This window comes from Carex rostrata, chromosome 4, assembly GCF_964058835.1.
Source record: "Carex rostrata chromosome 4, lpCarRost1.2, whole genome shotgun sequence".
NCBI classification, from domain to species: domain Eukaryota; kingdom Viridiplantae; phylum Streptophyta; class Magnoliopsida; order Poales; family Cyperaceae; genus Carex; species Carex rostrata.
Window position 1 is genome coordinate 9,795,098 of NC_135921.1, and position 15,613 is coordinate 9,810,710.

Genomic DNA, 15,613 nt, shown 5'->3' on the forward strand with positions numbered 1-15,613 from the left:
TTCGAAAGTACAGTTTGAAAGTACAATTTTTTTTGTCATGTTGTGCAAGTTACAATCTTTTTTTAATTATCATGGGATCACTTCAAATAGTTACTAGATATTTTGTAATTAACTGATATATTTTATGTGATATATTGTATTATTATACAATATGTAGAAGTAGTTTTACAATATTCGCGCAAGTTAAAACTGTAGACAAATGGTGGACAAAAGTTTGTAAACAACACGCTTTCTTTTCTGTCTATTCAAACCCGCCGTCGACGCTCCATATCTTATTTGATTCTCCTCTTAGTCTATTACTATCTATTAATTATTCTCTTGATTAGATTATTAATTACATCCGTATATACCTTTAAGTTGGATAGATGTTGTCAAATCTTTCAATAGTATAGAATGCATGAAAAATTCAAACGGATCCTAAAACTTCTTTTTAAGAAAACGATTTATGAAAGAAAAATACTTTGTGCAAATCAAATAAATCCAGTAAAACCCAGTACATCAAAATACAGACCCATAATGTCAAACAACGTTCACCAGTTCTATTTTTTTAGCCCAATAACTTTAATTGGGCCTAATTTCTCAGCCCAATTTTAACTGGGCCTAGCACTTCCGAAAAATGACCCGTGATGTACAACAACCTTCACTCGAAATATTACGGATCATCAATATCTGTTCGTCAATTAAAATTTCTATAAGACAAGCAATCTCTGTTCTAAATAATGAGAGGGCTCAAATGTCTCTTTGCTTCATGTATTAATTATATCTCGATATTTTTATTTTTTATTTTAAAGTTAAAACAAAAGATTTAAACGGCTCAATATGATATCCACATTTAAATATGCTTACAGATCAAATTTTATAATATTCAGAATCTTTTTTACTATTTTATAAGGTAGGTACAAAATCAATGTTTTTCAAAAAATTGTAGACAATCTAAAAACAGTGATTTTGTACATATTTTAAAAAAATAGTAAAAAAAGTTCCAAAAATATAAAATTTGATCTTTAAGTATATTTTAATGTGAATATCATATTGAGCGGTTCAGATCTTTTGTTTGAATTTTGAAATTTAAGATAAAGATGTTGGAATACGATTGAGACACGAAACAATGAGACATTTGAGCCCTTCTCCTAAATAATAACTGAGTTCATCAAGTCTAAATGACAAGTAATCTCTGCTCTATATGTTAGTATGTTACCCGAGGCCGAATTATACATGATTCATGATGAGATACACAATTGCTTCAAAGTAGGCGCCACAGAAGATCCAAGGTGTCCAGTTGGCAGGGCATGGCTGCACGCGAAGCAGAAAGGTATTTGACGTGGAGTCGTAGAATTTGCTTTCTTACAACCTGAGGGAATGGGAATATTCCCCTTCCTCCTCTGATCCTCTCTCAGTCGAATCAGAATTTCACAGAAATGAGATTAGATACTGAGAGGAAAAGGATTGCCTAAGGGCTTTCATTCAAAAAAAAGAGAGGAAAAGGATAAGGACCGCAGGCGACCAGCTTGCAATCACGTGATAAGCGCGTGACATAATATTATAAAGAAAATGGGGTAAAGATATTGACAGGGTAATTTTTCTTTCATGGAGCGCACTAATTATATACAGCGCTGTTTTAACTCTATAATTTGTACACTGCATGAAACAAAATCAACTCTGTCAATATCTTTACACGAAAATTAGCTATTTCCGAATAATTTCCAGCCAATTCATCGAGAGTCGAGACCTTCAGCTAATGCGGGCCCACCAAAATTCATCGTACGACTCAAGCTAACCTCTTTGCTTTCGATCTGTGATCCTGTTTCCTGGGTGTACTTAGGCTGTCGATTTTTTTAATTTAAATTATAATATAAGTAGGCAGGTTTAATTAGGTCATCTTGTCAACACGAAGCTACTAGCCAAATTCATCGATTTTGCTTGATTCTATTTATGTTGTAATGTATGTCCATTTTTTTTTTTTACAAAAATTACCTAGAATTTGACAATATATATAATTATCTTTAAATTGTTGGTATTTTCCAGATAAGTAGAGAAAAATGAGACGGAAGATTCAGGGAATCCCCATCGGACCATAATCAGGATGTGTTTGATTTGAATAATATTTATATTATATTTAAATTATTATTTTTTCAGGACCACTTAGAATTATTTTTAAATTTGACGAAATATACAAAATTCATGATATTTACCTCATATTATTTATAAATCAATAATTTTAATTATTTTGTACAAATATCAATATTTCATGTATTATTTAAATTATGAAACAACAAACTATTTTCTAATTATCTCTTCTCTCTTCTCTTATTAAGCATCAAGATGTTCTAATCCGACAATAACTATGACTAAAACATAAAATTTTGAATTGAATATCAACCGATTAAATAATTTGTCTTTTTTATTTTTTTTTATTTTATTTTATGTTGTTTTTAAGTGTAGAAAGCTAAATTTATCTAGATACGTACTCGCCACACATACTTGCCGTACTTATTTGATAGTCAAATACTCGATTTTTTAGATTGGTCCTGATTTCTTTCTTATTTTCAAATGATACATTTGATTGGTCATATCTTTATTTTTCTTTCTATTTTGTATATCATTTAAGAAATATTATTTGTCATTTAATGATCTAATTTAAGTAAATGTGATTCTCTTGTATTCACAGTATGTGCCAATAATTTGAAATCATTAAGGATCTATGCTAATTAAAAGTGTTAACATTTTTTACCTTTATCAACTTTGCTAAAAAATTATGTTGAATCATTAAAATGTAAAAGATTAAAAAAAAAAAAAACTCAAAAGGTGAATATGGATGACCTCCTTGCCAGCGGAAGTAAAGAATAAATAAATCTTAAATTTGAGAGGAGGTAAAAAGTCACATTTGTTCTCATCACTGATTTTTTAACTATTTATTTTAATAAGTGGAATATTATCAGCCTAAACTACAATAATAATTTATATTGCAAAGTCAGTAATTTTCTTTGAAACATTTAAAAGAGTGAGGGATGCACAACTTACAATTTCTTTTACGAAAAAAACTAGAGCCGAATAATGTGTTATGTTCTAACTTAACTTTTTATAATTAAAATATAAATTAAAATATAAATTTGAAATTTAAGAAGTATTTTTGTCAGTTACTATTATATTAACTTAAAAATAAACATGATACTTATATACAATAAAATATAGTATATCAGGAGAACTTGAGAGAGAAATAAGATATGAACTATATTAATTAAATGTTTCAAATTTTATTATATGATTTCAATTGTAGCAATTGAATATCTATTTTCTCTTTGACGGATACAATGTTTACAACATTTGCACTAAGTTGACATTATTCTCATTGGAACTTATTATACTAATTAACTTTTTATTTATAATTCTGATTTAATTTGAACCAATCTATTTTAGTATTATTCATGGATATTGTTGAATAATTATTCTCTTCACTGGTCTATTTTTTGTATGAATTTATATGATAATTTTTTTTTGTTCTCTAATAATATATCCCCGTTGTAATGGACGGACACAATACTAATATTCATATTATACATGAATTACGAATTTTAAACCTTACTGGATTATTCATCACGTAGAATATGTTTGGTTGTATAATAAGATTAACTAGAATAGCTATTGTTTGTCTTATTCAAATAGCTAAATGTCAAAACTCTTAGAAATAGCCTATTCTAATAAGATAAAAAAAATTGGATTCACTATTCTATCTATTTTAACTCAATCAAACACCAAATAGTCTATTCCGAATAGCTTAATCTTAAGAATAACATATTCTCAATCCAACCAAACATACCTTAGAGTTTGTCGCCATGGTTATGAGCACTTTAACGAGACTTATTGAATCCAAAACACTTTGAAAATCATTGTCAACATTAATTGTGTTATCACTTGATTTACTAGTTGTATTCGATGTACTTTAAATTTTTTGAATTAACTGGGACTAAGGAACTTCGTCGGAGTAAATGTAGCTCTTTCATTGTGATTTACGGTGCAAATCAATATGAAGTCAATTTTTCTAAAAGGTGTTGCTAACGCCCATTCAACATTTTTTGTCCATTCGATTTTAGTATGCATTCTATTGTTGAAATTAAATATAAAATCTAAAACTTTTTTTCTTTCTTTATTCAGAAAATGATATTTTGATATATCTTGATTATTAATAGACGAAAGCAAATCATTTGCATTCAATGTACAAATCAATGGGGATTAAAAAAAAATGCAAATTATCAATTGTGATATAAAATTTTCATATAAACAAGATCCTTAAATTAATAGTGTTAAGATTTTGTCCATTAAATATATTGACATAATTGATTTGATTTCTTACAGAGAATTAATATTGTATTTTTTTCTGATAATATACTCCAATTGTAATGCACAGACACAATACTAGTATTCATATTATACATGAATTACGAATTGTATACCTCACCAAGTTATTCATCACTTGAGTTTGTCGCCATGGTTATGAGGACTTTAACGAGACTTATTGAATCCAAAACACTTTGAAAGTCATTGTCAACATTAATTGTGTTATCACTTGATTTACTAGTTGTATTCGATGTACTTTGAAATTTTGAAATTCAATGGGATTAAGGAACTTTGACGGAGTAAATGTAGCTCTTTCATTGAGATTTACGGTGCAAATCAATATGAAGTCAATTTTTCTAAAAGGTGTTGCTAACGCACATTCAACATTTTTTGTCCATTCGATTTTAGTATGCATCATATTGTTGAAATTTAAATATAAAATCTGAAATTTTTTTCTTTTTTATTCAGAAAATGATATTTTGATATATCTTGATCATTAATAGACGAAAACAAATAATTTGTATTGAATGTACAAATCAATTGGGATTTAAAAATGCAAATTATCAATTGTGATATAAAATTTTCATACAAACAAGATCCTTAAATTAATAGTGTTAAGATTTTGTCCATTAAAGGTATTGACAGAGTTGATTTGACTTCTTACGGCGAATTAGTAATGTATTTTTTCTGATGATATATATTTTCCCGTTGTAATGCACAGACACAATACTAGTATTCATATTATACATGAATTACGAATTTTACACCTCACCAAGTTATTCATCACTTGAATTTGTCGCCATGGTTATGAGGACTTTAGGGAGACTTATTGAATCCAAAACACTTTGGAAGTCATTGTCAACATTAATTGTGTTATCACTTGATTTACTAGTTGTATTTGATGTACTTTGAAATTTTGGAATTCAGTGAGATCAAGGAACTCTGACGGAGTAAATGTAGTTCTATCTTTCATTGAGATTTACGGTGCAAATCAGAATGAAGTAAATTTTTCTAAAAGGTGTTTCTAACGCGCATTCAACATTTTTTGTCTATTCAATTTTAAGATGCATTCTATTATTGAAATTTAAATATAAAATCTAAAACTTTTTTTTCTTTTTTTATTCAATGTACAAATCAATGGGGATTAATAAAATGCAGATTATCAATGTGATATAAAATTTTCATATGAATAAGATCCTTAAATTAATACCAGTGTTATGATTTTGTCCATTAAAGATATTGACAGAGTTAATTTGACTTCTTACAACAAATAAGTAATGTATTTTTTATTTTGTCACTACTAGTAAAGCGATGTATGAGGTCAAACTAGCTCTGTCAATATCTTGACAGAAATTTGAATTTAATATTTACCATGAAAGACTACCACCGTAATTATTCCGTTAATAGTGTCAACTTTCTTTGAAATATGACTTGGTATATTTAAGTAACATATACACATGGGTTCTCTATATGTCAGCCTGAAAGCAACCGAAAGTAAAACTTCTCCTAAAGAAATGCATCTTAACCCCTTTCCGTACAAATTGAGCCCCTTTCCGAAAGTCAATTTGCCATCTTTGAACCGGCCAGGTTAATCTTTGTTATCTTCAAGCAAAAAAAAAAAAGAAGAAAAAAAAAGAAAATGATGTATGCCTCCACTAGTCCACTGAAGTTACCTTTTTAATCATCTTTTGATAATAATTGAAGGCCTTCATCAACCAATGTTCACAAACCAAACTATAATATGTGTCATTGCATATTGATTTATATAAAACAACAACAACAACAACAAAGTCTTTAGTCCCAAACGAGTTGGGGTAGGCTAGAAATGAAACCCAATCACAATCAAACAATAAAGATAAGTAATAAAAATAAAAGTAAAAGTAAAAGTGATAATAATAATAATGCTAATACTAATATTAACTATATTCTACCTAATCGTAGAGGTCAAAGTCCTAAGCTTACATCCTAGACTCCAACTTCCTACTCCTATGACCTAAGACCTATAATACTATCTCTAAATAATCCCTAAACAGCACTAGGTCATGATTCTGGTACGTGGATCGCTAGCTTCCACGCGCTCCTGTCCGAAGCCGACTCCTTAGCTATATTCCACTCCTTCAAGTCTCTTTTTACTGCTTCGTCCCATGTCAATCGTGGCCGACCTCTGCCTCTCCTTGTGTTTTCAATACACCTTATAATTCCAGTACGCACCGGTGCTTCAGGAGGCCTCCTTTGGAGATGTCCAAACCATCTCAAACGATTTTGGATGATCTTCTCTTCAATCGGTGCTACCCCAAGTCTGTCATGTATATCATCATTTCTGATGCGGTCCCGTCTTGTATGCCCACAACTCCGCCTGTGTAGTTCCTGCACAGTCTGTCCCAAGCCAGGATAAAGGAGGAGGGTTCGTGATAGGCTTGGCGAGCCAACGGTAAAAAACCAGCCATTCTCTTATGAAATGAAACCCATAGATATTGATTTATATAAAAATTATTTAAAATTTTAGTTAAATTATATTTTCTTCTAAAGAGTAGCAAATTATATATTGATCAATGATCTGAAAACTGGATATAAAGTTTAATCAGAAAATATAGTAATTAAAACAAATAAATTAATGGAGGCTACTACAAGGATAAGAAAGATGAGTTTAGTTTTTATAAATTGTTAACTAGCTAGTGTGAATAATATAGTGATTGGGATTAGAGTAGTTAATGGGTCTGGTTGGATCGGATCAACATAATTTTATATATTTGTTTAAGTCGACAATTAGAGTCCGGAATATTATAATTTCAGTCTAAATTATAACAAATTTGTTGTTTTAAAGTGCGAACAATCGATCTGAACTGTTCAATATGTTCTCCATATTAAAATGTATTTGGAGACCAAATTATATATATATATATAGAGAGAGAGAGAGTAATGCTACGCTACTTTGCAAATTAATTCGGCTGTTTTAATTCGTGTTTCTGACCCTTCGATCTGCTTCAAAAATTGTGTTGATCGGATCTAAAATTGGCGGAATTGGACGTATCTTGTGGAGCGCCCTTTACATTTCCTTTACAATTTTCGCAAATGGAGGCCTCCAATTAAAACCCTAGACAGCCTTGCGCCTCTCCTTCTCTCTCACGTGAAAAAGAAGAACGGCGAAACTGAAAACCCTAGACAGGGAGACCCCTCTCCTTCTCTCTCACGCGAAAAAGAAAAGAGGCGAAACTGGAGCTCAGTCGCTGCTGATCACCTGGTCGCTCAGCGCAACCTCAACTCCGACCCCTCTCCTTCTCTCTCAGTCGAAGTCTAAACCTAGCGACGGACTCAGCCCCTCTCCGACCCCTCTGCCTCTCAGTCGCTATGATCGCTGCCTTACTCTGCCAGGTGCTCTCTCTCTCTCGCTCTCTACTGATTGAATTTTTCACAGTTTTATTATGTTAAAATGCGTTCTTCATTTTGTTAATGGGGAAGATCAAATTATTTTGTTTTAAAGTCCGAACAATCGATCTGAACTGTTCAATATGTTCTCCATATTAAAAATATGGTCTGTCTAAATTGCTGTTGGCAGCATTTCAGCAGAGGTGCTGCCGGGGCTATATTTAGCCGTGTGATGTCCAAACAACAAATCCAAACCGTTAGATGTTTAATCTATATTATAATCTACTTAGAGACCAAATTTTACATTTTTTGGAATTTTTTTACTATATATTAAGCTGGTTTGAAAACCACTGATTTCAGTAAATTTCTGCAGCATTGAAATCAGCGGTTTTCAAACCAGCTTAATATATAGTAAAAAAATTTCAAAAAATGTAAAATTTGGTCTCCAAGTAGATTATAATATAGATTAAACATCTAATGGTTTGGATTTATTGTTTGGACATCACAAAATAAAAAAAACAGCGGCAACACTGCCAGCAGCAAATTAGCCACAGTCATATATATATATATATATATAGAGAGAGAGAGAGATGGGCTATGGTGCATTGCAATGCATGGAGGGGTTTGTGCATTGGACCATAAATCTAAAATTCAAAATCCAAATGGCCGATCCAAACCGTTCATCTTGTTCTCCATATTAATATGTGCTTGGAGACCAAATTTTACATTTTTCTGAATTTTTTTACTATTTATTAAGTATTTTACAAAATTGTTGATCCAACGGTGGCTTAACAAAACAGTAAAATCAGCAGCCACCGTTGGATCAACAATTTTATAAAATACTTAATAAATAGTAAAAAAATTCAGAAAAATGTAAAATTTGGTCTCCAAACACATATTAATATGGAGAACAAGATGAACGGTTTGGATCGGTCATTTGGATTTTGAATTTTAGATTTATGGTCCAATGCACAAACCCCTCCATGCATTGCAATGCACCATAGCCCATCTCTCTCTCTCTCTCTATATATATATATATCTTTTAATTTGTTTATTATTTTTTAGATAGATATAAAATAACTGTTTTTAAATAATTCTGGACCATCAAAAATAATAATTTTGTAACTATCTAAAAATAATAGTAAATTTTTTGTAAAAAAATATAAAAGTTGTTCTCGAAAAATATTTTAATATGAAGATCATATTGAGCAGTTCGAATTGACTATTCGAACATTGCAATCGCAAAAACTAACTCGTTATAACTTAGATTGAAATTATAACGCTACGACATTAATATAATTTATGCCGTCTTTCAAAACTATCACAATCGGGTCAGGACCAGAAATTAAAAAGTGAAATTTTGTGAGTAGTCTCAGCACTAGGAGGAGAATTAATTTTTGTAATGTAATTGTTACATGTAAAAACAACAAAGAGTGGTACTTGTGGTTTGGTATCTAGTCTTTTATATCTGATTTTAATGAAAATCGGTGCTCAATGACATCACTTCACTTTTATGTATAAATATATTTATATATAAGAAATGGCATGTCGTCTTTCAAACAAAAGTGAAGTAGATATTTTCGTTGGAAGCTTGTTACTCATATTTAAGGTCCCAAGTTCGAGCTTTGGTGGTGAAATTTGTCTCTCGTGTCATTGTATGCGTTAAAATAATATATATTAATTCATTACATTATTAAGATATTTATATATCTTTTCTTTATATAAATATTGTTTCCAAAGATCACTTTTTATGCAAGTAAAATATATTCTAAATTTTAAAAAAAAAAATCAAACAAACATCGAACTTTTACGGTAAAGATTTAGTAGATCCATCTGAGTGGTCTCCAAGTGAAGATTAAGATAATAATTGGGGTAAAATATCTTCAATTATATATGAGAGGTGTAATTTGGAAGTGAAGAAGATTAAACAGCAATTAAGTGTGTATATAATAATGAATAATTGTGGTAACCCAAGAGAAGAAGCAAAGTTTATATAAAGGCATCCTGCTTATTAGCATTGCTTGTTATTTTCTGGTCCTTTGCCTGGCGCATAAGCTTGGGAAGGGAAGCAAGTGGAGTGGTGGTCCATTTCATATATGTTTTTGTTTCTTCATTGGATTATTGGTCATTTGGACCCACATCTTTTTAGATCCTCTTATTCGACTATATCACATCTCAATATATATATAGATGGGCTACGGTGAGTTGAAAATCTAACATGGTCTCCAAGCACATCTCATATTTTGTGATTTGAAAATCTAAACGATCGATCCGAACTGCTCAACATGATCTCCATATTTAAATGTGCTTGGAGACCAAATTTTACATTTTTTGAAATTTTTTTACTATTTATTAAGCCACTTTGAAAATCGCCAATCCAGTGGTCCAGAAATTTTTACTGTTCACTCGGATTTTCAGATTTTCAAAGTGGCTTAATAAATATTAAAAAAATTCCAAATAATATAAAATTTAGTTTCCAAGCATATTTTAATATAGATTAAACATCTAACGGTTTGGATCGGCTATTTGAACTTTGAAAATAAAGAAATTGCGTGAAGTAAAAACGTGTTTTACTTCGCAACTCACCATAGACTTACTCTATATATATATATACTAGTATCGTGCCCGTGCGTTGCAACGGGGATATATTATAAGAAAAAAAAATTAAAATATATCAATGAAAATAATAATTATTCAAAAATTAAGAGACATGTTAGTAGAGAATTTATATAATTCTGTATTTTTAATTAACTTGAATCGTTATCTCCGATAATAATTTGATGATGTGATAATTATTTATTTTTAAGTACCAATGATATCAAATAATAGCTCGATTCGAATCTAATATCAAGTATCATACAGCAATTTAACATCGACATATAATACGATATCAAAAAACATAAATACACACACACACACACATATTATAAGAAAAATATATCTATACACACATGTCTAATTTATATTATTTTTCTTCTTTGTTTCCAATTTAGAATATACACACACACATTGATATATTATATATTTAACATATATACTAAATTTCCCACAACAATATGTATAGAAACAAAGAAAGAGAAATAAGGAAATAAAAAAATATTGATTTTCATTGTGATCCGTATAGAAACGAAGAAGAAGTAAGGAAACAAAGAAATAAGAAAATGGAAGGTGGTGTCCACTTAATTGAAGGGGAGAAATATGAAAACAAAGAAATAAGGAAACATAAAAGTATATCACTAAATTTCAGAATCTATTTAATTTTAAATGTAACATATCGTGTGGCAGCACATGTAGTGAGTATGTTTTTAACTAAATTTAGACTTTTATACATAAAACAGATGCATTTAATCAAAATAAGACAAATTTTATAATTGAAGGGCTGAGATTAAATCCAAAGTTTCATCTTTCAATCGTAGCCGTTGGCGGATCGGACACCCAACGTGCTTAATAATGGAATGGGGATATAGAGAGAGAGAGAGAGATTATGGCTAAATTGCGGAAACAAATCTGCTGAAATCCCCTAGGATTTCAGGTAACCTGAATTTCTCATTTCAACGGTCTATATGTTTCAATATATACTTTGAGATTTGTGCATAAAAACTTTATGCTTTGAGATTCGTGTATACAAAATTTAGACGGCTGAGTTTAGTATTTCAGGGTCCCTGAAATCCTTTTGGGATTTCAGCAGATTTGATTCCCTAAATTGCTCCGGTAACACTTCGATCTAAGTACTTACGGGGTCAAATTTTAGTATTTGATGTTCAAATAACAAATCCAAACCATTAGATATTCAATATATATTAAAATGTGCTTCGAGACCAAATTTTATATTTTTTGAAATTTTTTTACTATTTATTAAGCTGGTTTGAAAACCGCTGTTTTTCAATGCTGCAGAAATTTTTAAAATTTCGTGGATGTTTTTGTTTCTTTTATTATTATTTTCATTTAGAATATTCGCACCACATATATTTTAATAAACTCCAGGAAATTTTAACATCATAATGAAGAGGTACACAGATTAACAATGATTCTCTTTGGTAAATAGAATATTTCAATTGTTCAAACAAACACGCTCAATTAATATACATTTTAACATGCATCCACGAATATTCACGTTGCATAAATTAATATATGCATCCTCAATTATTATGGAATGTATATTTAATTTTGTAGAATTTATACTTGTGTTTTTTTTTCAAATTTTGATAAAAAATAATATAATAATAATTATAGAAAAAGAAGTGTCAGAGCAACTTCATACTTAGTTGTGGAAATATATATGATCTCCTCGGCCATTCTTTTCGTTTAAACTAACATAAGACTTATGATGTACATTATTTTCATTTAAATTAAAGTGACACTTAATTTGTACTCTAAATATTACATTTTTTTTTAGTGAGAAAGAAAGTTTAAAAAGTATCTTACGATATTACTGTCCCGTAGGACTCTAATTCAAAATGTCATCAAAATTAATTATATTAAGCTATTGGCTATACGACAAAATCCTTAGGAGCAGAACCAGAATTTTCGTTAAGGGGTAAATTAAGATAATGAATCAGATTTAAATAGATAATCGGGTTCAAACTCATTAGCTAATAAGATACCGGATAAAAAAAAAGCAATACTCTAACTTGTACTTTTCAATGCTCTGACTTCTAACCCTAAAAATCGATAAAATTTCAAAGTACATGAATAATTCAGTAAAGTCTACAATTTGTAATGCAGGTATAATAAGAGATGAAATCAGAAAATTAAGATAGAAGAGCTGAATAGATAACTACTCTGTAATTAAAATAGGAGGTTAATAAATTAACTTTGAGAATTTATCTATTTTAATTTTTCTAATAACGAAAATATTAAAATTTATATATCAAAATAATGAATTATAGATATCCGAAAATAATTCATAAAATTCGTAAATATTCTTAAAATAATTCATGTTCAAGTCTTATCTCCTGTGGAAATTTCCGTTTGCCTACAGTACGCGTAACTTATTGGTTCTTTCATTGCTTTAAAAATAAATAAGAAGAAATTTCTGTCAGTCTACAAATGTAAGCACTCTACATACCAAGCAACACCTCAAGAGACAAGGACAGCTGCAATACCTTGAAGTTTCGGATGGTAATATTATGCAATATAATTAAGTCTAAGCAGAAAATTAAATTTGTATTCTAATAGTAGAGATAATGTCCCATGTGTAAGATGAAAATTTCTCTGTGAATAGTAAATAATTGATTGATAATATTAACATTATGCAATATAATAATAAGTCTAAATAGAAATTAGTTTTTGTTTAGTAAAGACATAATTTTTTAATGAATATTAAATAGTTAGATGACTTAATCTTTAATTTTTATTAAAAAAATAACAAGTTTAATTATTTGTATAATTATTGTATATAAAAATAAGTGAATTGGCTCCTCTATGTCTGTAAAAAAAAATATATGTAATTTATAGTGCGATTTTATAAAATGCTGAACAATTTGTGCCACTAATACGCAATAATATTTTTATTTTTCGAACAATAATTTATATATATATTCAAACAAAGTCTTGTTTATGGATGGTAATGGACTTTAACCGCAAGTAATATGACAAGTCTAAGTCCGTCTAAAACATGATCCAACATGATGTGTCTCAAAATAAATATTTGATCCAACTTTTCAGCGGAATTTCGAAAAATGTTCAAACTGGTGAGAATCTCACCGGTTCATAAATCGCAAACCGCATTTGTAGTAAGGCTATAGACCGACTCATGTTTTCGCAAAGTGAGCCCAATAAGTTAATTAATTACTGAATAGATATAAACGGACCAATGGAGTAAACTTTCATCCCAATTCTTATTTCTCAACATAAAATTTGATATTATTTGTCAGACTATTTTCCTCCCTGTCAATTATGTCTAATTCTCTCTAATAATAATTATTTTCAACAAATACTTTCTAATTGAAGCTAGGTATGCAAATTATTCACTAAATTTTGTTTTCATCTAAAATCATCATGATTTTTATATATTTATATACATTAAAAAAACTATTTTTTAATTATAATATTATATCTGTCACCCATAATTTACACCTATTGCTTTATTTTCATATATAATTCCAATTTATATACATTATATCTGTAGGATCTCTTATAGATTGTAAATTGATTAATTCCAATGATTTACCAAATATGTGAAATAGACATAACTTAATGATAGATAGATGTACATTAAAATCATCCTTTACATTTTTTTTTGGTTTTTATTATATAAAATACATACAAGCAGGCGTGTGTAACAAAAAAAAAATCTATATTTTAACTGGCTCACATAAATAATTAAATATTGATTATAAAGTCTTTAAAAAATATTTTTTTATTTATTCCCTTAGCAAGTGATATTTATTTTGCAACTTTTTAGTAAATCTCGACAATTTGATTTGTCCTTAATTTTGCAAAATCAATTTCAAGCCAATATGCCACACAAATTGCTACAGATCCAACGATGCATAATAAACCACCATATCTCTGCTATTCTAATATAAATTAAGCACCGAATAATTAATGCCAACTATATCCCTCTTTTTTGCTGAAAATAAATGCCAATAACCAATACTTTGACTAAACAAAAACAACTTCCGCACCAAGTAATGTATAACAATATTAAATTAATTAATGCCCACTTTTGTACCGATATTTAATGAATATATCACCAAGATATTATTCTCTCCAATTGTGATTATAATATACAATTTAAAAAAAAAAAAAAGAGAGATGGGCTCTCCAATTAATGCCAAAAATATACTTCTTAAAAAAATGGCGATAATTAGTACTTTTGACCAAAATAATTAACTTCCCCACCGAGATATATGTAATGATGTAAAGTTAATTAATTCATGCTCAATGTTTTTTTTGGCTGAAAATTAATGAAAATTTGATGAAGCAATTAATCTCTCCAACTGAGATTATAAGATACAAAATTAAAAAAAGAGATATGCTCCCCAATAAATGCATTTTTTTTTTTGCAGAAATTAAAATGAAATAATTAGCACTTTTGGCGAAAACAAGTAACTTCCCCACTAAGAGGTATGTAATAATGTAAAGTTAATTAATGCTCAATGCTTTCTTTTTTTAGCTGAAAATAAATTAATATTTGACCAAGCAATTAATTTCTACGACTGAGATTATAATATACAAAATTACAAAGAGATGTGCTCTCTAATAAATACTAAAAATATATTTTTTGCAGAGATTAAAATGCAATAATTAGTATTTTTGACCAAAATAATTAACTTCCTCACCGAGACATATGTAATAATGTTAAGTTAATTATGCCCAATATTTTTTTTTTGGCTGAAAATTAAGGAATACTTGACCAAGAAATTAACCTCGCCAACTGAGATTATAGTATACAATATAAAAAATAAAAAGAGATATGCTCTCAAATAAATGCATTTTTTTGCAGAAATTAAAATGCAATAATTAGCACTTTTGAAGAAAACAAGTAACTTCCCCACTGAGAGGTATGTAATAATGTAAAGTTAATTAATGCTCAATGCTTTATTTTTTTAGCTGAAAATTAATGAATATTTGACCAAGCAATTAATTTCTACGACTGAGATTATAATATACAAAATTAAAAACAGATGTGCTCTCCAATAAATCCTAAATTTTTCTGAAATTAAAATGCAATAATTAGTACTTTTGATGAAAACAAGTAACTTCCCCACTAAGAAATATGTAATTATGTAAACTTATTTAATGCCCACTGCCCTTTTTTTAGCTGAAAAATAACGTATATTTGACCAATCAATTAACCTCTCTGACTGAGATAATAATACACAAAATTACAAATTAAAGATATGCTAATTATTACCAATTAATGCCAATAATTAATATTTCTACTAAGGAATTAACTTCCTACCGA